At 38.4% G+C, this 27,871-nt stretch overlaps 1 non-coding gene across 1 annotated transcript; it reads left to right on the top strand.

Annotated features, from left to right (window-relative positions):
• The first annotated feature begins 24,378 nt into the window (after positions 1 to 24,378).
• On the top strand, positions 24,379 to 24,484 carry LOC140824885 (small nucleolar RNA R71). The gene has a single exon (XR_012116502.1). It is a non-coding gene; the product is annotated as a small nucleolar RNA R71 (small nucleolar RNA).
• The last annotated feature ends 3,387 nt before the right edge of the window (positions 24,485 to 27,871 follow it).

The following is a 27,871-nucleotide window of genomic DNA, read 5'->3' as shown; positions in this document are numbered from 1 at the left end:
GATGTCTTTCACAGCTTTCCAATGTGGAAGACCGCGGTTCGATTGATATCTACTCACTACACTTAGTGCAAAAGCCACGTCAGGACGTGTAGATATTACCCCATACATGATACTACCAATTGCGGATGCATACAGAATGCGTGTCATCGCCGCTATCTCTGCATCAGACTTGGGATACATAGACTTGGATAGGGACACACCACAAAACATTGGTAGATGTCCTCTCTTGGACTCATCCATCGAGAACCGCTTAACAATGGTATCAATGTATGTGAACTGGGTGAGACCAAACAATCTTCTTGATCTCTCTCTATAGATCTGTATTCTCAATACAAAAGATACTTCACCCAAGTTCTACATCGAGAACTTACTCGCTAACCATATTTTAGTTGATTGCAACATCCCTACATCATTCTCAATGAGTAAGATGTCATCAACATAAAGCACTTACAACCCAATACACAAGTGGTTGCTAAGCTCTTGAGAGATTCCTAAAAAACAATAATAAAAATAATACCATCAATCATTATATTAACAACCTTACCTCAACATTCAAACCAAACAACCCAATATTTTCCTTTCAATCACTATCCCATGGAATAAGCTTTCTTAACTTGCTCCTAAAGTCTTGAGGAGAAGAACTTCTAATCTCCAAGCAAATATTAAGGTTTCAATCAAAGATTAATGTCTTGGAAGAAGTTGGATTGAAGGAGAAATGAATAACCCTATCTTCCAAACCGTGAGAAGAGAAAATAAGAGAAGTAAAAATGAGTAAAATTTGTGTCCCGTTCAATTTTATGCCTTAAAATACCCAAAACACGCTTTTCACTCTACAGTCATGCTCGGACAGTCATTTCTTACCTCCCTAGTGCGGACCTCTCGGCCAAACACAAAAATCAAGAGCGAGGTGTGCTCAGGAGGTCAAATCTTACCGCTCGGGCGCGCTTTGTGCACAGATACGAGAAAGATTGCTTCTGAAACACCTCTTCCCTTCATAATTTGAAAACGTTGTAGCCCTGTCTTTGCTTGCATCTCCAATTGGATTCATGTCACTTTAAGGTCTGAGTAAAAATTTGTGCTCATTCTCCCAACATGTGTAATTGTAAGAATGACGATACGAACGACACATTTTGGGCCACTTTTGGCTCGTCTTCCCTAATGATTTCAACAAAACTCAAAACACGGAAGTTATATCCTTATATCTTGTCTTTCTAATGGAAGTGGCCTTACATAATTTGGATCAAAATTCAAAACATGATGCTAAAAATCACAACTACTGCTATAGTTTCTGATGCGATCCCGCCCACGAGATCTTCGATTTTGTCCCGATCTTTGAAACAAGTAATTGATAGGTGTGATAATCGCCTCTAGATCACGCGGTCTAGCAACAATTAATCAACGATAGAAACAATCTCATTCAAGAGAACCTCCAAAGAACCCGTCCTTGGCAACCCTCGTGATATTCGATTGACAAACGCCACAAAAGATAAATCTTTTGATAAGTTTGATTTGATATAACGCAAAAGTTATAACGAAACTTAAGCTTGTGTTGAGAGAATTCTCAATGATAAAATATCATAAAAGATGAATAATAATCAATGTTGTTTACAACGATGAAATTTCGAGTATATATTGTCTCAAAATCAAAAGATATCAAATCTACTTGCCAAAATAATTAAAACTCTAATTTAGGAAAAATATTATCGCCTAAAACTAAAGGACACGGACCCCGTGTAGACCTCCGGGTGAGAGTCCATGTAGACTCGGCCAAAAACACTCTCCAGCAAACAAAGGACACGGACCCCGTGTACTGGTCCGTGCATGGGTCCGTGTAGGCTCGGTTTTCTTCATTCTCGATTGTGGTGGGCACGGACCCCGTGTACAGGTCCGTGTAGCCTCGGTCGACAAAATTGATGCTTGAATAATGTTCTTTCGATCTCCAATCATACTCCCATGCATCACGAGCCCTTCTTCCTTGAACATTCCTCCTTGTAGTGCCTCTTTGAATTTTCTTTCCAACCATTAGCACGTCATGCCCGGCCAGATTCACATCATACTCCCCTTCTTCAAAAAGATTTGTCCTCAAATCTTGCCCTCCTACACAAAAAACGAAGCAAGTTAGTAATAACAAGGATGATATTATCAACATGCTTACCTTTAAGCTCAAGTTTGTAGACTTTATCATTTGCTCTCTCCTTCAGCACTGGAAATCCCAACATCACCGTTGTCTTTCCTATAAACTCATCAACTTCACCACATACCAAATAATAATTGACAACAAATGATAATATATCATTAAGTATCACAAAAATTAAATTCCTCCCTTTCTTAGACCTAGTTAACACCAAAGCAAGTATCATACAAGTGCACAACCATAGTTCACTAGGAATAAGAGTTAAGTCATGCATGTCACAAAACCCTAGCCTAGTTGCTATCTTCATACATGCAAGACCCTCGTCACAACACCATTCGACATACTTCTTCATATGTAACCAACATAGAAATTCATGCATTTTATCAGCAATTAAACCACCACAATATGCCCCCTTAGCAAGTAACTCATGCAACGAAAATAGAATGAAGAATTTATTCTCTTTAAAATTGTATTCATTATGGACATAAAAATTCTTATACTCATTCATGCTCTTTCCAATGCCATCATCAAACAAATATGAATCATGAAAATAGGACACACTAGATGTACTACCCATGTAAACATTTAACACATCACAAAGATTCGAGCATAATGCATACAACCCATTGTCATAACAAAGACTCGCCAATTTGACAACTTTTGAAAAATCATAATCACTAACATTTAAACTTGATCCATGCAATATTTCATCATTCTCAATACATATCACTTTGACAACTTGTGAAGAATCACAATCAATATTATCGAAACTTAAAGCATGTGCTTCCTCACTAATATCAAACCCATAAAAACTAGAACTCATATAATTAATAGGGAAAAGTAGCTCATACCTCATAGTTGTTGCATTAACAACTATTTTTACCTCTCCTCGATTGATATGTGGATCAACCCATTGAACCCATCCATCCTCGCCACTCACTTGCCTCCTCATCTCGAGGGCGCCAAAGTCCTGCAAAGAAGAATTAATATTGCTCGGGATTGAACCGGCTATATCACCACTAGATATATAAACCTCATCTTTGTACAAAGGTACTTGGAGATATTTATACAAAATTAAATCACTCTCATACTCACTCCTTTGGGCCTTTAATTTATTTTCTTTTTCTCTTCTTTTGGCCTCTTTTGCATTTTCTTTTTCTTTTCTTTCTATGGCCATATCACTCTTTTGATCACTCATTCTTTCGGCCATTTTAAATTCTTTTTCACTCTCACAATTAAATTGCAGTTGATCATCAGTAGTTACAATTGAAATATGTTGATCAAGAAAGGTACATGATGAATCATAACATGCGTGAAACAAATTATTGCTACTCTCTCCTTTTTCTTCCTTAGCACACACATTAGAAGCAAATTTACCATCTAAGGATTCACCATCCACAGCACAACGTTCTATGCTCAAGTCAGAAATCAATGGAGTGCCAACCTCCTCAATTCTCTCAACCTCCACTTTAGGCTCAACATCAATGCTCACTTCAACTCCACACTCGACTGAAACCTTAGATTCACATTCAACTACCACCTCAACCTCATCCTCAACCTCCACTTGAGATCCACGCCCAACCGCAACATCAACCTCCATTTGAGATTTAAGCTCAACTGGCGATTTTACTACAGTCACCTCCTCACGTGGACATTGGGTGATATCATGCCCAACCTCTAAACACCAACAACTGATAATATCACAAGTACTAGAATTTGAGTTTTTAAATGTACCTTGATATTCATGTTTGCTAGCTTGACGCCTCGTCTCCTTCTTTGGCCTAACAATGATTTTCTCTTCACTCGACCTCCGTGCGGATGCCAAAAACTCCTTCCACGAGTCACTTCCACCACCTCTCCTATTATTGTGATTTGGAACAAACTGCTTCCTCATCACCATTTTCATCTCATCCCAAGTAACTATAGGGTCATACCCACATCGTCTCCTACGCAGTACTAATTTATCCCACCAAGTAGTAGCATAGTCGGAAAACTCACTGCAAGCTCGTCTTACCTTCATTGCTTCGGTATTATCCTCCCGACTCTCAAATACACAATCCATTCTCTCTTCCCACTCAAGGTACGCCTTTGGATCGGCTTCCCCACTGAAAAATGGAATGGTCATCTTCGTGCCACTCAGTCTATACCCTTCTTGGCTTCTATACCCCTTATCCTCATCAAATCTCCTATCATCATAACGATCCACGTGCAACAACTTATCTCCTCCAACTCTACTACCTCGCATATTCTCATCAATATGCATATCATACATCTCCTCTTCTTCACACCTCCGATATTTTTTTCGTAGAGGCTTAAACTCCTTCTCCCACATTCTATCCAACCCTCCTAACATCGTTTTAAATTGACGATTGTCAACCATTATACCTGCAAGAAAAGGTTAGTATAAAACAATAAAAGAATAAAGTTTCCTCACCACAAATTCTCACTAGTCACTCCAATGAAAATTCGCTCGCACTCGTCTTTTTTTTTTTTCCTCACCACAAAATCTCACAAATCACTCCAATGAAAATTCACTCCACTCAAATATTTTCACTCAAGTGAGAATTCTCAAGGGGACGCTTAAGTCTCGTGGCTTCCACGTATCAAACTTATTAGATCAATCCTGTCACGCTTGAAATTCGACTCACTTAGACCACACAAGAACAAACAACTTTGAAAATTGACTAGAATGCGACTAAACGACAAGGACAAACTTAACGCTGAAATATAAGCGCTAAAATTCCAAGAAACACCCGATTCAAATTTTTTTTTTCAGGTGAACAGTACCGTGAACAGTACTTTCCGGCATGAATAGTAAATCCGGCGTGAATAGTAAATCCGAGATGAATAGTAAATTGGACAGTGGGAGGCAAATTGGATAGTAGATCCACTTTGTGCTACTTTAAAGGATATCCAAAGAATTCTGTTGGATATTATTTCTATCATCTCAAGGAAGCAAAAGTATTTGTGTCAAGAAATGTCACCTTTTTTGGAAAAGGAATTTCTATTAGATAGAAAAGGAAAGATGATAGAACTTGAAGAAATTCAAGATACTCCCTCAACTATAGTAGTTGGACCTAAGAGTGTTCTATCTCTACGCAAAACATCTTATAATTTTCTAGTGCAAATTATAAGAGGAACAAGTATTCCAGTCGTGGACCGGATTAGTAGATCGAAGAACATTCGTGAGAATTTACAACAAGAGCTATCTCCGCTAATCCCGGAATAGTTGGAGTCCAGTGATTTAATTCACAAAGGTATTTTCTTAAACATCCTATGAATGTTTGTTTAATTATGAAAACCATACGAGCGTCCAAATCAAATATATTTTGATTGTCAAAATAAAATAAAAATTTTAAAACTTCCGCTGCGTTTGGGCGCTAGAGTAACTTTTATCCGTTGAGCGACGGCCCTTCCACTCGGCACCGTCGGATCACTAGAAGGATCATCTAGAAAGCGATCCGTTTTGTTTAGCGCAGCGCTCGGATGCGCAGAGCACGCGCAGCGCAAAGCTAACGTGCAGCGGCTGCGCGTCGCGCGGCGTCCGCGCAGCGCGGAGCGTCAGCGTGCGCGGAGCGTCCGCGCGCGCGGCGCCGCGCGCACCTGTGCGCGCAAGCTGCTGCCACTGCCCTAAACGTTCGGGCAGCGCGGGCGGCTGCCTGGGATCCTCTCGGGAACCGTGCTGGATGTTGGGCTTGAATTGTTTGGGCCTAGGGTGCGATTTTCTGATTTTTCAAAATTTTGGGTAAAATTGATATATTTGAAAATTGGTTCAATTTTTATTTTGAAAATTAATTTTTGGTAAATTAATAATTTTCTTGTGAAATAAATAATTAGAATATGATTTTAATTATTTATGGTAAAAATGAGTTTTTACAAGATTTTCAATTATTATTGATTTAATTGGAAATTAAATAAAAGAGTTTATTTAATTTATTAAATCTTTTAATAATTGTGGTGGTTAGTGATAAAATTATTAGATATATGATTTATCAATTATTTAAATTGTTTAATTAAATTGATGTTAATATTTGATATTAAATGCATGAAGGATGATCGAGAGCTTTGACCAATGTGTTAGGTGTATGTTAGGATATTTTACTGTTTTATTCGTTTTTAATATTTGATATTATTAAAGTGGGCCTGGTTTATGGCCCGTTCCTACCCCCATGAGATGTATCCCTTATGTGCCATGGCTATTTAAATGTAATTATTAGAAATAGTGGGAGATCAAGACTGGAAGATGGTGGACCCGATGAACGAGATGAAGACATGTAAAATATTGGAAGCTCTTGTAATAGTTGCATTTGCATCCCTGCATTCACCTAGGTTTTGGACCTTGATCCATGTTTGGCTCACATGGATCTAATAGTGTTGGCGATCGATCATCCTTATTAATTATTGAATGTCATATTATGATATATGCGATATATAGTAGTATGCATGTATGTATATTATTAGATAATATAGTTGCTTGAATCCGGCAAACATACAAACTCATGGCACACGATTTTTAAATTAAAATGATGAGACAATTTTTTAATTAAAATCCCTCATTTTGAATATGATTCAAAATTTATATCAAACCGAATAAGTAAAAATTAAAAGAGTTTAATTTTTCCTTGCCTTCCATCAACCGTGGTTGCATGTTGATCGCTACCCGCGGACAATGTCTGGCTCATATTTGGGGAGGCCTGTACGCCGGAAAGCTGTGACTTCCACCGGACATATGATGTGAATCGAGTGGAACTCCCATGACTTCGGCTCATATTATTGGGGGAACTCATGGCGACCGTCTACTACAATTCAATATTGATGGGTTGGTTTGACACGCGAAAATAAACGACGTCATATTATTGGGTCCTTATTAAACGTGAGGCAAAACACGCGGAGGTTGCATAGGGATGCAATTGGATTCTACCTTTTAGAAATTATAATTGGCTGATATTATTCGGGATTATAATTGGCTAATTGGACTCTACGTGCCTACTAAGGAAATACGATTTCCCTTTTTCATCAGAGGGTGGTGGAAATGTCAAAATAGTAGGAGGGTAATTTATAAAATGAAATCCATATTTTATATCTTAAAATTATTTTAAAATAATCAGCAACCATTATTCTGTTTCCATATCAGTATATTTTCGATTTCGTCACATAATCTTTTTGTTATTAACAAGCTAACCGAACCTAATTTTCAAGACTGGTTGAGAAAATTGTTCTGAATTCAGAGAAAATGGCATACACACTAATGTCAGTCCTGTTGAACTGAAAAAGCATGCAAGATGGTAGGACCATAGTATGCAAGCTAAAGTGTAACAAGCTCGCTTTTACGTCAAATGAACTGTAGGGACAGTTTGAGGAAATTTTGAATTCTGCTGACATTCGAATGCACGTGCAAGAGTTGTATGGTGCATGAAACTATGCACACCACTTTCAAGGAGCTCATGACTACACGCATGCAAGACAGGGCTTTGGCCCATGAGCATGGTGTACATATGACTGGGCTTATTAAGAATGTGATGGGCCTGGAATATGTGATTCCTAATGAGTTACTAGATAACATCAATTTGTTGTCTTTCTCATCCTCATTTGACGAGTTATGGTGAACTTCAATTTGAATAAGATAGATGTTAGCCTTGATGAGCTAGTCAATACGCTTGTAACTTATAAGATCACCATAAAACATGAAATTATTGTTTTTCTTATGGGCATCTCGTCAGACGAAAATGGCCCACAAGGTAAGGGAAAGAAATGTTCTGCCCTTTACAATAAAAACAATCTCAATAAGAGGCAAACTCTGAAAGACACTTAAAAGGCCTACAAAGCCCGATAAGTCAGAACATATTTATTTTACTGCAAAAAGTCCGGACATAAGAAATTATATGCGCCAGAAATGTTCTGGAAATGATAAGTGAATGTCCGAGTAAACATGATTTCAACAACAAACAAAAGAAAGTTAGATGATCCAAATCCCACATAAATATGGCACGCTAGACTAGGTCATATTTCCCAAAGAAGGATGCACAAGCTAGTGGGAGAAGGCATGTTTGACTTGTCAGACATAAATTCTCTACATGCTTGTAAGTCCTGTCTAAAATGAAAAATGACTAGGAGTCCATTCAATGGAAACGTGGAACGTGCACATGGTCTACTGGATTTGATCCACACAGACGTTTGTGGCCCGCTAAATGTTAGCACAAAATATGGGCAATCCTACTTCATTACCTTTACTGATGACCATTCGAGGTATGGTGTGTTTATTTGATAAAACACAAATCTGAAGCATTTGAAAAGTTCAAAGAATTCAGATTGAAGTAGAAAATCAGCAAGAAAGAAGTATTAAGGCACGTCGATCTGATCGAGGTGGAGAATACTTAAGTGCTGAATTTTTGGGTTATCTAAAAGAGAATGTGATTCTCACAGTGGACTCCACCAGCAACACCACAATTGAACGGTGTTTCTGAATATTGTAAGCGAACCTTGTTGGACATGGTTCGATCAATGATGAGATTCACTGAATTGCCTACATCGATTTGAGGCTTTGCACTTGAAACTGCGGCAATGTTGTTGAATAATGTTTATACTAAAGCAGTGGATAAAACACCATATGAGATATGGATGGGAAAAACTCTCGAATATTCTTACATGAGAATTTGGAGATGTCTTGCTTACGTGAAGCAGACAGTGGAAGGCAAATTGGATAGTAGATCCACTTTGTGCTACTTTGTAGGATATCCAAAGAATTCTGTTGGATATTATTTCTATCATCTCAAGGAAGCAAAAGTATTTGTGTCAAGAAATGCCACCTTTTTTGGAAAAGGAATTTCTATTAGATAGAAAAGGAAAGATGATAGAACTTGAAGAAATTCAAGATACTCCCTCAACTATAGTAGTTGGACCTAATCTCCAACAACCAGTAGTTGAAGTACAAGCTCCTAGGAGGTCTGATAGTGTTATTAGACCAGCTGCTAGATATACGCTTCTTCATGGACAAGTCCATGCTGAGTCTTATGTTGGATGTGATCCAATGAATTTCAAAGAAGCAATATCTGATACTGATTCAACCAAATGGCTTGAAGCCATGCAGTCAGAAATGGACTCTATGTATTCAAACCAAGTCTGGACATTAGTGGATCCACCTGAGGGAATCGTTCCCATAGGATGCAAATGGATCTACAAAAGAAAGCTTGGGGCGAATGGGAAGGTAGTGAGCTTCAAAGCAAGGCTGGTTGAAAAAGATTATACTCAAAGGCAAGGAGTTGACTATGAGAAAAATTTTCACCAGTTGATATGTTTAAGTCCGTTAGATTACTACTAGCCATAGCATCATGGTATGACTATGAGATATGGCAAATGGATGTAAAGACTGCATTCCTCAATGGAGACATCAAAAATGAAATTTATATGTCTCAACCTGAGGGATACACATCAGTAAGAAGTGAGCATAAGGTATGCAAACTTCAGAGATCTATATATATGGTCTCAAGCAGGAGTCAAGGAGTTGGAACCTCAGATTTTATAGCACTATCAAAGAGTTTGGTTTTGCTAAGAATCCTGAGGAACCATGTGTGTACAAGAAAGTTAGTGGGAGTGCAGTGACATTCCTAGTACTTTATGTTGATGACATCCTACTCACTGGGAATGATGTAGGATTATTGCAATCAACTAAAGTATGGCTGGCCAGTAAATTCTCCATGAAGGACGTGGGTGAAGCATCCTATGTATTAGGAATACAAATCTATAGAGATAGATCAAAAAGGATGTTGGGGCTCACCCAAGCCACATATATTGATACCATTATAAAACGATTCTCTATGGAAGAGTCCAAGAGAGGATACTTACCAATGTGTCATGGTGTTACTCTATCTAAGGCAATGTGTCCCAAAACTGATGAAGAGATAGAGATGATGACACGAATTCCATATGCGTCAGCCATTGGTAGTATCATGTATGGTATGATATCGACACGTCCTGATGTTGCTTACGCTTTGAGTGTTACAAGCAGATATCAGGCGAACCCTGGTCCAATGCATTGGAAGGCCGTGAAAGATATTCTTAAGTACTTGAGAAGATCTAAGAACTTGTTCATGGTCTACGGGGGTGGAGAATTGAAATTGGAAGGCTACACTGATTCTAGCTTCCAATGTGACGTAGATGATTTGAAATCGACCTTTGGTTTTGTATTCATGCTTAATGGTGCGGCTGTCTCTTGGAAAGGTTCCAAGCAAGACACCGTTGCGGATTCCACCACTGAAGCTGAATGCATTGCTGCATCTGATGCAGCCCAAGAGGTAGTTTGGATGAGGAATTCGGTCCAAGAGTTGGGCGTTATTCCTAATGGAGTTGATCCAGTCCCGTTGTACTGGGACAACACTGGTGCCGTTGCGCAAGCAAAGGAACCAAGGTCTCATCAGCGATCCAAACATGTACTAAGGAAGTTCCACATCATACGGGAGATGGTGGGAAGAGGAGACATATCAGTTGAAAGAGTCTCCTCTGCAAATAATGTTGCTGATCTACTTATAAAGCCCTTGCCAGGACCATTGTTTGAAAAGCATCGCGAAGCAATGGGATTAAGGGTAGTTGGCTCTAGGGCAAGTGGGAGATTGTTAGAGTAGATGCCCTGCAAGCCAACGGTTGGCTAGGGAATTTATTGACTCAAGTGAAATAAACAATCTTTATTATAATATAATTTAACTTTTTATGGTCTTGTTATACTTTATCTATATACCCATGCAATCAGCATAGATAAAGTCCTTGATTATGCTTTAATACAAATGAATCGTAATTAGATGTTGAAACTCATTTGTAAACACTGCATATTCTAAATTCATTCCTAGTCGATTCAGTCGCCTAAAACATGGATAAAGGTCGCTTGAGCTCGAGACTAGCATCTGTGATGTTGTGTACTGCGTTTCTTGGTAAGGGCATGGAGATGTCCAAACATGCAGATGGGTAGTCATATGATGATTATACTGAACAACCCTCCCTCGGACTTTCCAAGTGGTTTTCATTCATCGAGAGGATAAGTCCGTGGTTATGATTGTAAACCATTAGTCCTTACGACCCGGGACAACACTGAGGCTCTATATGCTAGGGCTGTGCTTTGACTCGTTTACCGGCTCCAAGAGAGTCATCAGGTGGCGAGGTTGGGTACAACTGCGACACATATAGGAGCCAGTGCATTGTAGTCGGGGATTCACCGCTCACCCACGGGTGTGGATATCCTATATGATCTAATGAAATAATATTGCATGGAATCTCTGGCCAGAGTACGAGATGTACGTTGGAGAAGGAGTTCTCCAAATATTACACGCGATGCCACTATTATAGTTATCACATAGTTATCGAATTAATGTGCAACCCTCGATGAACCAATGTTTGCAGATTCGATCGGGATATATGAGATGAAGGGACCGTACTGTACGCTAATCATAATCGACTGGTTCTTGCAGGCACTATCAGTGATACCTAGGGGATCATGGGGCGATGCTACTAGACGCTCTTACCATGATCCGATGGGTGCAATCAGAAATGAGTTCTGACATTCTTGATCAAGGAGTTGATGAAAAGATTGGGGTTAACTAGGGTAAGCCCGAATAAAGGATTATGTCCTGAATCACAAAGAGTTGTGAACCCACGGCTAGCTATATCCCTGAACCATTGAGGGTCACACACGCACTGGTTTACTTGTTCTCGTTGAGATAATAAATTCAATGAGTTGAATTTATAAGAAATAAGTTTTATATGATCAATCGATAAGCTTATAAATAAAATTTATAAAAGCTTATAGAAATTTTGATAGCATGACTGTTAAGACAGTCAAAGGAGTACACATGCCTTATTTAGACATTGATGATCTCGAAATTAAAGTGTGCATCATAATAAGAAATAAGTGGAAATTGTCACATCGATGATGTTGGATCGTCGATCGGGATTATGATGATATTAATGGGAGCATGGAACATGGTCTTGTAAGAGTATAAGCCCATCATGCAAATTTATTAAAGTTCAAATGGGTTTTAATAATTAATTATATTTTAATTGAGTTAAAATATAGCCCATTAAGTTTTTATAAAATATGGTATTGATTTATGTAATATGAAAATATTCATGATACCATAATTTTAAAAACATTGCACACAAAGAAAATAATATTGCATGATTAGTGGTGTAATATTTTCGAGAATCAAATATATGTTGAAATCCATTAACTTAAATAATGTGATTAATTAAAGAAACTACAATTAACTGAAATAATAAAATATATTATTTTGGTTAATTGATAAATGGCATGACCGAAGGTTTGAGGAACAAGAATTGACCTTTTTGACTCTTCCCAAAAGTTTTCGGTGATTGGGCATGCGATAAGAATTTTTCTTTACCTTAATTAATTGGTTAATTAAGTAAATGAATTATTAGTATTAAAATAAGGATTTTCTTATCCTTAATATCCCATGCATTCAGTGGAGAATAGATTTCTAAATATAAGATTGCATCCGAAATCTCTGTTCCGATGATTCATTCTTTTCGGCTCCTCCCAATTTTGGGTGCTGCTCTCGAAAATTATTTCTTGTGACAAGAGTGTTCTATCTCTATGCAAAATATCTTATAATTTTCTAGTGCAAATTATAAGAGGAACAAGTATTCCAGTCGTGGACCGGATTAGTAGATCGAAGAACATTCGTGAGGATTTACAACAAGAGCTATCTCCGCTAATCTCGGAATAGTTGGAGTCCAGTGATTTAATTCACAAAGGTATTTTCTTAAACATCCTATGAATGTTTGTTTAATTATGAAAACCATACGAGCGTCCAAATCAAATATATTTTGATTGTCAAAATAAAATAAAAATTTTAAAACTTCCGCTGCGTTTGGGCGCATAGAAAACCGAGATCCAACACATCACAGTCCTTAGACTGGATATCCGTACCCATACATGAACATGAACCAGTCAGTGGCCACCGGATGAAGTAATAATCCCATGATAAGCTGCAATCCCATGAACGTCAGGTGGCCACAAGCAATATCGCATATATCCCAAAATGAACATTTTATATTTTTATGCACGTAATATACTTAAAAATCCTGTTTTATTTTACCGAATGGGTTGGATTGTTCCCAGGCTCACCGCGACCTAATTCTAACATGAGAAAAATTCAAATAGTCTTAACTTGAGAATGACTTCGTAATTGAACCCAAAAACAGGGCCAACTAGACCAACAACTTAAATTCTAACCATGACTCCGTACCAACCCGAACCAACATCGAAACATAATTTAGTCATGATTAAAATACACCTAAAATGATGAAATAATGATTCTAAAAATTGTACAAGGCGAAATTTGGTAAATTGGGGCCAAAAACATGAAACGCTCTTTCAAGAGTCGCTTTGGCACATTGTGATGAGAATCCAAGTACGAATGAGAAGCAAACACGATTATCAGAATCGCACCCTCAACTCAATAACAAACAAGTATCTATTATGTTGTCCCGATCTTTTGAAACAAGTAAAAATTTGTGATATTCACCTCTAAGATATTAAATCTTAGCAACAAATATCAACGAGGATAACAATTGAATCTCGAACGAACCTTCAAAAAAAAACTTGTTTTGACAATCCGAGCGAAGAAACAATCGACAAACGCCACAAAGATGAAATCTTTGATAAGTTTGATTTGGTTTTCTTCTTTGAGAAGAACAAAGCTTAAAGCTTTGAAAGTTGAGAAAAAACTCAAACAATTTTCATATCATTCAATGTATATTTTCGTTCAACAATGATACATCAATTATATAAGCAATAAAATACAAGAAAAGTAGTGTGAAAAGCTTGATTGAGCTAATTAGCAACTTTGACACGCAAGTCCGCCAGAACACCGCGGGGGCGGTGACGTAAGGACCGCGGGTGCGGCACGTGAAGGAGCGCGGGTGCGGTGGTGACCGCGGGTGCGGTGCTTCGTATGAGCGCGGGTGCGCTATGGCTTCGGCCATTCTTCATGATTTTATGATTTGGACCGCGGGTGCGGTGCTTGCAGGACTGCAGGTGCGGTCTTGCTTCGTCAATTTGCACTTGAATAACATTCCAAAGACTTCCAATATTATTCCCATGATTCCCAACCTCCTCTAATGTAAGCATCCAACTTGTAGCTCCTACTTGGTAGTTCATCATGAGTCCTTGAAATGTTTCTTCAAACTTCTTCAAAAACTTGAATATGATTGATTCTTCATTATTAATCATGATAAAGCTTGAAATTCCAACACAGCAACGCCACTTAAATTTTCCCCCAAACATCTGCACACGATGCCTAGCCAGATTCACATCATACTCCCCTTCTTCAAAAAGATTTGTCCTCAAATCTTTTTACCTGCACAAAAACAAAACAAATTAATAATAACAAGAATTATATTATCAACATGCTTATCTTTAAGTTCAAGATTGTAGACATCATCAAACACTAGCTCCATCCGCACTTGAAACCACAACTTCACAGTCGCCTTCTCTATATGTTCTTTAACCTTTCCACACGTCAAATAACAAATTACAACAATTGATAAAATATCATTAAGAATTACAAAGATCAGGTTCCTTCCCTTTTTAGACCTAGTTAACACACAAGTAAAATTCATACACGTGTACGACCATAATCCACTAGGAATAAGAGATAATTGATGCAACACATGATAATCAAACTTAAATGCCCTTTCCCCATATCCAATGCACCCTTGATTACACCACTTAAGATACTTCTTCATATGCAACCATAGTAAAAATTCATACATCATATCTATGGCTTTAGCTACTTCATGGCTACCAATCAAATAATTGTCATGTGCCTCAATATCAAGTAACAACTCATGCAATGGATATAGAATGTCAAATTTAATCTCCTTAAGCATATATTCATCATGAATGAAACAATTATGATACCCAACCATCAATTTCTCAATACCATCGTCAACTAAATTTAAATCATGCAAATAGAACACCCTAAATGTACTATCCATGTAATCATTTAACACTTCATGAATATTTAAGCATAACGCATACAATTCATGGCCATGACTAAGTTTTATCAATTTAAAAGCTTTTGAGAAATCAAAATCAGTAACATTTGAACTAAACTCGATCAATGCAACACCACTCTCACCTCCATGACTCCTCGACAAAAACGCTAATTCAAAGTTAGATCCTTTGGACATCACATTTTTGACACTCACTCCAAATTCTTGAATACAACACAACAACGAATTAAGATAAAGACGAAAGTCATACCTCATGGTTTTTCCGTTGGCAACTAACCTTACCTCATCGAGATGGTACTTGTATCCTTGAGACTCGGACCCTTGGATTCTCCCTTTAGTAAGATTCACTTGTCTTCTTGGCATGACAACCCCAAGAACCTGCAAATAAGAAATAGCAATGCTCGGAATTGAACCGGCTATTTCATCACAATAAGAATAAATCAATTTGTACAAAGGTACTTTAAAGGGTTTATTCAAAAACACATAATTTTCAACCTCACACTTTTTATTCTTTTGGGCCTTCAAATTATATTTCTTTTCTTTTTCTTTTTCTTTGGCCTCTTTTTCTTTTTCTTTTCTCTCTTGTTTCTTTTCTATGGCCATCTCACCTTTTTGTTCACTCATTCTTTCGACTATATTAATTTCTTTTTCACTCAATTCAAGGAATTTCAATTGATCCTCAAGAACACTTGGATTCAATTGAGCCAATAAAACGTTTTGTTCATCAACCAATTTATGCAAAACAATTTCTCTTTGCCTATTCTCCTTGTCCATAGTAGACAACTTAGGCATTTCTTCACCACTCAATGATTCACTTTCCACTGTACACAATTTAACATCATTCGACTCATCAACTAGTGGAATTCTATCATAAACAACTTTATCAACCACAACCTCAAATTCATGTTCAAATTCACCAACAATCTCAACTTCAGATACAGGTTCAACAACAACCTCTACATCTACTTGAGATTCAATCTCAATCACAACATCAACCTCCATTTGAGATTTAAGCTCAACTGGCGATTTTACTACAGTAACTTCCTCACGTCGACATTGACTGATATCATGCCCGACTTCTAGACACCAACAACATATAATATCACAAGTACTAGAATTTGATTTTTTAAATGTACCTTGATATTCATATTTGCTAGCTTCACGTCTCGATTCCTTCTTTGGCGTAGCAATGATTTTTTCTCCCAAGCTCCTCCGCCAATTAGGTGTCAAAGACTCCCTATCCACATCACGTTCACTTCTTCTGTCCACTCTTCTATTCTCCTCACATCGCCTATCATCATCACGATGCAAATACAACGATCTATCACCTCCAAATCTTCTACGTCGTCCATCATCATCAAATTGTCTATCATCATAATGATCCACATGTAAAGCTCTATTCCCACCAATTCTATTAACTCGTCTATTCCCATCATCTTGCATATTATATTTTTCCTCTCCTTCACTCTTTCTATACCTCTCACGTAGAGGTTTAAACTCTTTTTCCCAGATTTTCTCCAACCTTCTCAAATCATAATCATTTTCTTCCTTTTCAACTCTACCCAAACCTTTAGGCTTAGATTTATTTTCACTAGTGCTAACCTCAAGCCTATCCAACCTTTCATGCATCGATTCCATTTGAGTCGTCATCATCCTACTAAGATCCCCAAACAACGCTTCTATTTGGGCATTAGGCAACCCCGACTTCGAAATATCTCTTACTTCCCTCTCCATTTTAATTTCAGATTTTTGTACCTCCAATAAAATGTTAGTGGAAATAAAAGATTTTTCCTCACCCAAATTCTCACTGGTCACTCCGATAAAAATCACTCGACTCTTTTTTTTTTTTTTTTCACTACAAATACTCACCGGTCACTCCAAAGAAATAACGCTCGCACTCAAGTATTGTCACTCGAATTTGATAGTTCTCTCAAAGGTGTGCTCAATTTTTATTTTTTTTATATTTTCTTTTTATCAAACTTACAAGATTCAACTTGTGAACACTTGCAACTGTCTCACTTGGACTGCACAAAACAAGAACGACACAATAACACAGAACAATTTTTTTTTTTTTTTTTTTTAAGAATTTTGGATTATCAATAACAAAGGATGATAGAAATAACATAGATCTGACAAAGAACAAAGGATAACACAAATCTGGAAACAGAACGAATTTTTTGAAAGATCTTGAATGACAACGAACAGATAATACAGATCTGATAAACAGAAACGAAAGAATAACACAGATCTTGAAATAGAACAAAGGATAACACAAAACTGAAACGGAACGAATTTTTGTTTTTGTTTTTGATAGATATGACAATAGAAACACAAGGATACAACAGATCTGATAACAGAACAGATTTTTTTTTTTTAAATTTTTAGACAGATCGGAAAATGAAGAACAAGATACTTACTTGATTTCAATGAACCTAAGCTCTGATACCAAATGATGAGAATCCAAGTACGAATGAGAAGCAAACACGATTATCAGAATCGCACCCTCAACTCAATAACAAACAAGGATCTATTATGTTGTCCCGATCTTTTGAAACAAGTAAAGATTTGTGATATTCACCTCTAAGATATTAAATCTTAGCAACAAATATCAACGAGGATAACAATTGAATCTCGAACGAACCTTCAAAAAAAAACTTGTTTTGACAATCCGAGCGAAGAAACAATCGACAAACGCCACAAAGATGAAATCTTTGATAAGTTTGATTTGGTTTTCTTCTTTGAGAAGAACAAAGCTTAAAGCTTTGAAAGTTGAGAAAAAACTCAAACAATTTTCATATCATTCAATGTATATTTTCGTTCAACAATGATACATCAATTATATAAGCAATAAAATACAAGAAAAGTAGTGTGAAAAGCTTGATTGAGCTAATTAGCAACTTTGACACGCAAGTCCGCCAGAACACCGCGGGGGCGGTGACGTAAGGACCGCGGGTGCGGTGGAGACCGCGGGTGCGGCACGTGAAGGAGCGCGGGTGCGGTGCTTCGTATGAGCGCGGGTGCGCTATGGCTTCGGCCATTCTTCATGATTTTATGATTTGGACCGCGGGTGCGGTGCTTGCAGGACTGCAGGTGCGGTCTTGCTTCGTCAATTTGCACTTGAATAACATTCCAAAGACTTCCAATATTATTCCCATGATTCCCAACCTCCTCTAATGTAAGCATCCAACTTGTAGCTCCTACTTGGTAGTTCATCATGAGTCCTTGAAATGTTTCTTCAAACTTCTTCAAAAACTTGAATATGATTGATTCTTCATTATTAATCACGATAAAGCTTGAAATTCCAACACAGCAACGCCACTTAAATTTTCCCCCAAACATCTGCACACGATGCCTAGCCAGATTCACATCACATTGCACCATAAATTCACGTACGACCTCTAAACTCAATCGAATCACAAACGGCCAAAAACATGACCTTCCTAACTTGATGAGGTACTGTCCAGTCCAAGGCCATAGGCTAAAAGCCAACCAAGAACTCAAACGAGCCTCCGAACCGAAGCACCAAGTTGATGTCCAAAATTACAGCAGTAGCGCTTGCGCTTCCTTGCATCTTTTGCGAGAATAATGGCCATTTGGGCTTGAACCACCGACCAGAGCCTCTTTTCAACACCCTAAGGTATGGCTTGAACCATGGCTAAAGGCCCTAGGCCAGCCACGATCCAAGCAACACCAGAAATATCACCACGCTTCCAACCGAGAACCAAACTGCACGCGTGGGACGTCTTGCTTGTTTTGCTGTCAAATGAAGGATCCAATGGCTATGACATTAACCATGGTCCATGCTTGAAATTCTAAGGTGTTGCATGAGTCATGGCTAAGGGCTAGAAGCCAACCACAACTCACTTGACACCATAAAACCGAAACTCCACACACTCAACCATAACAAGAATTTTAAAACCGATGGGGCTGTTCTTGTTTGTTTTAAAAATCGAGGGGGAAATGAACCAAGCCATAAAAGGGCATCTTGGTCATGTCCTAGACATATCAATGAGGGATTCTAACCATGGCTAGAGCCCCTAGGGCAGCCAAGATCAGAAATCTCCCTTAGACAACTCAAACAAGAAAATCGAGACATAAAATTGCAGCATGGATTGTTGCTATCAAAATGGTTTTGTTGGGGCGCATGGACCGCAAACAATGGACCGAAACCTTCCTAATACCATCTATTACAAGCCTAGATGCAGCCTTGAGCCCCTGAAAATCGAGACACCCTGAAACCATCAAAAACATACCAGCCGTGAAGTGCAAGGAAAAATCCAAAAATTTCTGTACAATAATTCGAAAGTTGCATGATAAAATTTCGGTTTTTAGCTGTTAAAATATTGAAAAAATATGGTTAAAATAATGTATATGACTTGATTGAAGAGCAAAAGAAAAAAAAATGAAAACAAAACAACAGTAAAAGAAAATAGATAAATTGACAAGAAAGAAAAGTTTAATCAAATGCAAGAGAACGGAAAGAAAAGTAAGTTCTCGATTTACAGTCGAGAGCTAGACTGTCGGCCGGTCTCAGTTTGAATTGTCTTGGAACCGGGTGATTCCAAGTTGTGGCTCAACTGTGCCACCCATGTAGTGCTTCAGTCGCTGTGCATTGACCGTGAAGGTCCCATCCTTTCCATCGTGCAATTCTACAGCTCCCGATGGGTAGACTTTGGCAATCACGAATGGACCAGACCATCGCGACTTCAACTTTCCGGAAAAAATAATCGCAATCGGGAGTTGTAGAGTAGGACATTGTCACCTTCCTTGAATTCCTTCTCGATAATCCGCTTGTCATGCACCTTCTTCGTCTTTTCCTTGTAGGTGAGTGCGAGATCATATGCTAGATTTCGGAATTCCTCCAACTGATCTAGTTGAAGCAAACGTCGTTCACCTGCATCAGTAAAGTTAAATTTTAGTGCTTTTGTTGCCTAATATGCCCGATGCTCTAACTCTACAGGTAAGTGATATGCTTTACCAAACAATAACCTGTACGGTGTTGTGCCTATAGGTGTTTTGAACGCAGTCCTATATGCCCAAAGAGCATCATCTAACCTCACCGACCAATCTTTCCTACTGACACCCACCACTTTTTCTAGAATTCGCTTGATTTCTCGATTGGACACCTCAACTTGACCGCTCGTTTGGGGGTGATATGGGGTAGAGATCTTGTGTGTGACACCGTATTTGCTCAAAAATTTTTCAAAGAGTTTGTTGCAAAAATGGGTGCCACCATCACTAATGATTGCTCGTGGAGTCCCAAACCTGTTAAAAATATTTTTCTTTAGAAATTTCAAGACCACTTGAGCATCATTAGTGGCAAGTGCTTCTGCCTCTACCCACTTAGACACATAGTCAACCGCCACTAAAATATATTTTTTCGTGAATGAACTGGAAAACGGTCCCATGAAGTCTATCCCCCACACATCAAAAACCTCACACTCAATGATGTTATTCAATGGCATTTCATGACGGTTAGAGATGTTACCTGTCCGCTGGCATTTATCACAATGTAGCACATAAGAACGAGCATCTTTAAAGAGGGTTGGCCAATAAAAGCCACATTCAAGTACCTTGGATGCCGTCCTTGTTGGTCCGAAATGACCACCTACCTCACGGTCATGGCAATGGTTTATGATTTGACCGAACTCCTCCTCTGAAACACACCTTCTTATCATGGAATCTGCACATATTTTTAACAAGAAGGGTTCCTCCCAAAAATAATATTTCACGTCCGAAAAGAATTTCTTTCTTTAGTGAAATGTTAAATTTGGGGGGGTTGAGCCTGTAACAAGGAAATTTGCAAAATTTGCATACCATGGACAATTTTTCACCTCAAACAGTTGCTCATCAGGGAACCAATCATTAATAGCATCATTCACACAATCATCACTGATCATTTCTAATCTAGACAAGTGATCTGCTACCACATTTTCAACATATTTTTTATCTTTGATTTCTAAATCAAATTCTTGCAACAGTAAAAAACACCTAAGTAGGCGTGGTTTTGCATCCTTTTTAGCAAGTAAGTACTTCAATGCTGAGTGGTCTGTGTAAACAATAACTTTAGACAAAATAAGGTATGAATGAAATTTATCAAGTGCGAACACTACTGCAAGTAACTCTTTTTCAGTGGTGGCATAATTTAACTGTGCTTCATCTAGAGTCTTACTTGCATAGTATATAGTGTGGAATACCTTGTTTCGTCTTTGGCCGAGGACAGCACCAACCGCAGTATCACTGGCATCGCACATGACCTCGAAGGGCAGATCCCAATCCAGTGCCACCAAGATAGGAGTCGTCACCAAGCGCTCCTTTAAAACCTTGTATGCCTGCAAACAATTAGAATTAAAATCAAAGTGCATATCTTTCATAAGTAGAGAAGATAGAGGTTTGGCGACTTTAGAAAAATCTTTGATAAACCGCCGATAGAAACCGGCGTGGCCTAGAAAACTTATAACTCCCTTTATTGAAGATGGTGGTTGTAGGTTCTTGATGACTTCTACTTTCGCCTTTTCCACCTCAATCCATTGTTCCGAAATCTTGTGCCCTAGGACAATTCCTTCTTTTACCATGAAGTGGCATTTTTCCCAATTCAGCACCAAATTTGTCTCCTCGCATCGCATCAACACCACCTTCAAATTATGCAAACAGTTATCAAAAGAAGAGCCAAATATCGAGAAGTCATCCATAAATATCTCAAGAAAAGTTTCTATCAGGTCATGAAATATAGCAGTCATGCATCGCTGAAATGTGACAGGGGCATTACACAGACCAAAGGCATCCGTCTAAAAGAAAAAGTGCAATAAGGACAAGAGAAAGTGGTTTTCTCTTGTTCCTTGGGCGCAATCATGATTTGGTTATACCCTGAATACCCATCCAAAAAACAATAAAACTCATGACCCGCTAACCTCTCAAGCATTTGATCAATGAAGGGCAGCGGAAAGTGATCTTTACGGGTAGCATCATTTAATTTCCTATAATCAATGCACACAAGCCATCCCGTAACAGTTCTAGTGGGTATTAATTCGTTATTTTCATTTGTGATCACAGTAATCCCACCTTTTTTCGGCACACACTGAACAGGACTTACCCAAGCACTATCAGATATATGATAGATAATACCTGCATCAAGGAGTTTGATAGTCTCTGCTTTTACTACCTCTTGCATCTTTGGATTTAATCTTCTTTGAGGTTGCACAAGAGGTGAGTACTTATCTTCCATCAAGATCTTGTGCATGCAGACTGATGGATTGATTCCTCTGATATCCGCCACCTTCCACGCAAATGCACTTTTGTGCGACTTCAAGACTTTCAACAGTTTGTCCTCCATCACATCTGTCAAAGCAGCAGAAATAATGACAGGTAAAGTGTTGTGCTCACCTAGGTATACGTACTTTAGGTGTGGAGGCAGTGGTTTGAGCTCGAGTGTCGGTGGCTCCTCTAGGCTTGACTTCTGTGGGCTCAAGTCTTTTCGATCTCCCAAATCCTCTAACCTCATCCTCATTGGCTTTCTCCATGGATGGTTGGCATTAAAGTATGCCACTATTTCAGCTTTTTCTTCGTCCAATTCCTCTTCTCCCAATTTAGTAGTGATAATGGCTTCCAAAGGATCCCTATGAGCATCCTGCACATAGTTAGACACAAAAGAATCAAAAGCATCAATTCTAAAACAACTATCAGAATGCAAAGTGTGCTTAAGTGCATTAAAGACATTAAAAGTAATCTCTTCCTCTCCCACTCTCAATCTCAACTTCCCCTCTTGAACATCAATCAGGGCCTCGCCAGTCGCAAGGAATGGTCTCCCCAAAATCAAAGGCATCTCCTTATCCTCCTCCATGTCTAGCACCACGAAATCAGCACGAAAAATAAACTTATCTACTTTCACTGGCACATCCTCAATAACTTCCCACGGATACTTGACAGATCTGTTTGCCAGCTGTAAAGACATCCTCGTTGGCTTAGGCTCCCCCAACCCAAGTTTCCTGAACACAGACAAAGGCATAAGATTAATACTTGCACCAAGATTACACAAAGCTTTGTGAAAAACTACATCACCAATCATGCAAAGAATAGAGAAACACCCTGGGTCTTTTAGTTTCGGTGGGATTTTGTTTTGCACCAAAGCGGAGCAATTTTCAGTTAGGTTCACTGTCATGTGATCCTCCAACTTCCTCTTATTGGCCAATATATCCTTCAAAAATTTAGCATAACTAGGCATTTGCATCAAAGCATCGGCAAAAGGAATATTGATATGCAATTTTTTGAATACCTCAAGAAACTTACCGAATTGTGCATCTAGTTTTGCTTTTTTCAATGCTGCAGGGAAAGGTGGAGGAATAACAATTTTAGGTTGTGCAGTGGGTGCTAGTGTAGAGTTAGAAGCATTATCTTTAGATGTCGCAGTCTGCTCATCCAATGTTTGAGTTTTCTCTTTCTCTCTTGACTCCAAAACTTTCCCACTCTTCAACTCAATGGCCTTCACTTGCTCTTTTGGATTAGTCTCGGTGTTACTTGGCAAGGTGCCTGGCTCTCTACTTGCTATCATCTTCGCTAACTGACCAATCTGATTTTCAGGCCCCTTTATCGATGCATCCTGATTTTGAAGTCTAGTTTCAGTGGATGAAATAAACTTAGACATCATCTGCTCCAAATTGGACTTCTCTTCTCTAGGAGGATCAGTTCTGTACATCGGTTGTTTCACATATGAATGTCCTCCTTGTGGTCTATTCTGGCTGTTTTGACCACCCTATGAGAAGTTTGGATGTTGCCTCCACCTCGGATTGTATGTGTTCGAATAAGGGTCATTCCTTGGGCGGTTTTGGACCCCTACTTGATTTATTGGTGCCCCTTCTTGCACATAAAATGGATTGTCATCTTGACAGTCCTTCACATAGTGTTCCCCTCCACACTTTTCACAAAATATCTCTTGAAGACGCATAGTCGTGCCACTTACATTCAAGCTGTCTATTTTCCTGTTCAAAACATCCAGTTGTGCAGTAATAGCAGAAAGGTCAGTTACCTGGTGAACTCCTGCACTTTTCCGCGGGTTGTTCCTTTCAGATTGAGGATGATAACTGCTCGCAGCCATTTCCTCCAATAACTCATATCCTTCTTCCGCGGTTTTTCTCAATAAGTTCCCACACGCAACAACATCTATCATAGTGCGGTTAGGAGTAGGCAAACCATAATAAAATGTTTGAACGACTAACCCAAGTGGTAATTCGTGATGTGGGCATCTTCGTAATAGATCCTTGAAGCGTTCTCATGCCTCATATAAAGACTCCTGATCGAATTGAGCAAATGTTGTAATGTCTCCCCACAGCTTCATGGTCTTTGATGGAGGAAAGTATTTAATGAGAAATGCTTTCGCCATGTCTTCCCATGTAGTGATCGAACCTACGAGCAAATAGTTTAACCATGCTTTAGCTTTATCACGTAAAGAGAAAGGAAACAAACGCAATCTAACAGCATCATCAGAAACTCCATTGAATTTAAAAGTATCGCAAATTTCAAGAAAATCCGCGATGTGCGTGTTTGGGTCATCTGCTGCAGTTCCTCCAAATTGGACTGTGTTCTGAATCATCTGGATTATAGCTGGCTTGATTTCAAAGTGATTTGCCCGCACGATAGGCCTCACAACGCTAGGGCGTGCACCCTCCAAAGAAGGCTGGGCATACTCTAGCATCGGTATGCGACGTGGCATCTCAACTTGTCTATTTTCACGATGTTCCTCCTCACGTTCTTGCTCGTGTCTCTCCATCAGTTCTTTAAGTCTCTGTTGTTGTCTTCTCCTGCGGAAGGTTCTTGCAATTTCAGGATCGAATTCAAGCTCCACGTCAAGTGATTTTGGCATGCACTAGACAAGATGTCTGGAATAAAATATGAGTGTTAGCTCAAGAAAAATAAAATAATGCTAAAGAAAATAACTAAAAATAAAATTGTAGATTAACAGTCCCCGGCAACGGCGCCAAAAACTTGATCGAGCAAAACTTGCACTGTGGAATCCTCAATAAAAATATGTTTTATATGCTCAAAATAATCGCAAGTGCACGATATCAAGTTATAATATAGTGTACGTGAGTACGAGTATCGTTCCACTGAAGACTATATTTAACAATTATTATTTGCAGTTATTAAACATTTAGCAACGAAAATTGATTTGATTGTTTTAGCACTACTGTTCTTAAATAATTAAACAGATAATAAAAGATTCAAAACTAAATTAATAATCAGAGATAGTATCCAAAATGGTTAAATAAAATTCAATAAGAAATGGATTTGTTGGGAATTTCGGTTCACCTACCCCTCGTTAATTAATTAATTCGTTCGATAGTGATTATATGCTTCCGACAGGATTTCCTATTCTACTGAACACACTCTCTCGAGCTATGCGAAACTAATTTGACTCAATGAAGTAATTAAATATCTTTAATTATTTATCAAGAGTGAATCGCATTTCGATTTATGAAATCCCCTAGTTTTCGACCCTAAGGACTATGACTATCGGTGTGTATCCAATTTCATATATCTATGTAAATTGTAGATCCACGGATTATACTACTCGTTCCTATCACAAGTTATTCTATCGAACTCACTCGCAATATAAAAACGTTGTTAAAGTTAGCTACGCTCTAACAACATCTAACAACACAATCAAACAATAGTATAATCAAGAATAACGCAACAATCGAATATAAATTAATTCAAATTAAAGTTTGGGGTAGGCTCCCCTTAAATCCCAACAAATATTCGAAGTTTAACTACTATAATTCATGATTGAATTCAACAAAATTAAGTTCAAGTGACAAAAACTAAATAAGAAATACTAGAAGTGACGAAAAACACGAAGAGCGATGCCCGGAAATCTTCAAATCTTCAATCCAAGCGCAAGAGGCTCTCCAAACTCGTCCAGCCGCCCTCAATAATCGTCTAGAATGAATCTCCCTCTGCCGCAATCCTCAAAATAAGGTAAAGAATCCGCTGCAAAATCTTGCCAAAATTAGGTGGCGCTCGGGCGGTAGGGAATTACTGCTCGAGCGCCACACTCTCTGTAAAATACTTGAGTGTTGCAGCTTCTCGCGCTCGAGCGGTATAAAATTACCGCTCGAGCGCCAGCCTCTCTGGAATTCTCCTCGGGCTTACACCTCTCGCGTTCGGGCGATACAATTTTACCGCTCGAGCACCGCCGCTTCTGCACATTATCTCCCTAGCTTGGCACTTGGCTCCGATTTTAGTTTTCCGGCCATTTTTCCTGCAAATTCGTCACGCCCAGGTGAGAAATGATCAAATGCAACTGCCTACTCTAAAATGAACAAAATGTGACTGAAAGAGATGTATGCACAATGCAAACACATGCCAACTAATGCAATAAAACACGTAAAAACGACACCTATCACTTGTATTTAATGAAAGAATTCTCAATGCCACTCTTAGCAAGTTGGGTGTGTGAGCACCGTAAGTACTCTACTCCACCATGCACATGGATCAAATGTATCGTCATTTTTTTCACATTCTTTTGCAGCCAATGCTTTCCCAAATAACTCAGTCTTGTCTCTATATTTTGAAAATTCCATATTAATAATTGTATCTTGCAGTTCAAACTCATCGGCATGCAAAATTTCCATACATTCAAAAATCTCTGTCACGACCTCTCCATAAAGAGCAATAGAACTATCTTTGTAGTAGAAGTAGGGATTCAACAAAAAAAAGTGTTATGCAATGATGTATCAAGTTTATCCTTCATTTTTTACTCAATAATCACTATGATAGGTTGATAATTTGATTCGACATTGTTAAGGGCCACATTGATATCTTCTTTAGCTCGAAGAAGCTCGCCATATAGAAACCCATGGATGGCTTTCTATCTCCGTCAACCAATCGGAGAACTCTTACCATAGGAGCAAATATATTCAAACAAAGTGTCACACCATTCCAAAAATCCATGTTCATCACAGTAGAGTAAGCCAATTTCCCTTTGTTTGTCTTTGACCATTTACAGTTCTCCCACATATCACTTGTAAACATGACCCTTAAACTAGATTTTTTCTCAATCAAACTTTGCAATGTGAGGAAGTTTGACGCAAACCTGGTAACTCATGACCGGACTATATCTTCGTAAAACTTCAAATCAATGACAAAGTCTTATGGTGAGCATAAATGAAAATTGTGAAAGACTTTACTTGGTCGATAATCTTTTTAAATTTTGGAAGCTTGCCAATACTTTCAAGCATGAGATTAACAGTAAGAGTTGCACATTAACTCCAAAAAATCTCAGGCCGCTTTTTTTCATCAATTTAGCCACGGTCATATTGTTGATGGCATTGTCTGTTACAATCTGAACAACATTCTGAGCTCCTACTTCTTCAACACACTAGTCAACATACTCAAAAATAAGTCCAGCTGTATGTGCTCGTCTGAAGACTCGTTAGACTCTAAAAATACAGTACCTTCCTTGCAATTAACACACAAATTTAATATGCTTCTTCTTTTTCTAAAAATACAGTACCTTCCTTGCAATTAACACACAAATTTAATATGCTTCTTCTGAAGACTCGTTAGACTCTAAAAATACAGTACCTTCCTTGCAATTAACAACATTCTTCAACAGTTGCTTTGTTTTTTTCAATTTCAGCTTTCAAAAGTGACTCTCTAAGTTGATATTGAGTTTGAGGCTTGAACCATGGTCCAAATTGACCCATTGCCTCCATTAAT

Source organism: Primulina eburnea, chromosome 2 (assembly GCF_022965805.1).
Source record: "Primulina eburnea isolate SZY01 chromosome 2, ASM2296580v1, whole genome shotgun sequence".
Lineage (NCBI taxonomy): Eukaryota > Viridiplantae > Streptophyta > Magnoliopsida > Lamiales > Gesneriaceae > Primulina > Primulina eburnea.
The sequence above is the reverse complement of the archived record's forward strand: the minus strand, read 5'-3'. Positions and strand labels throughout refer to the sequence as shown.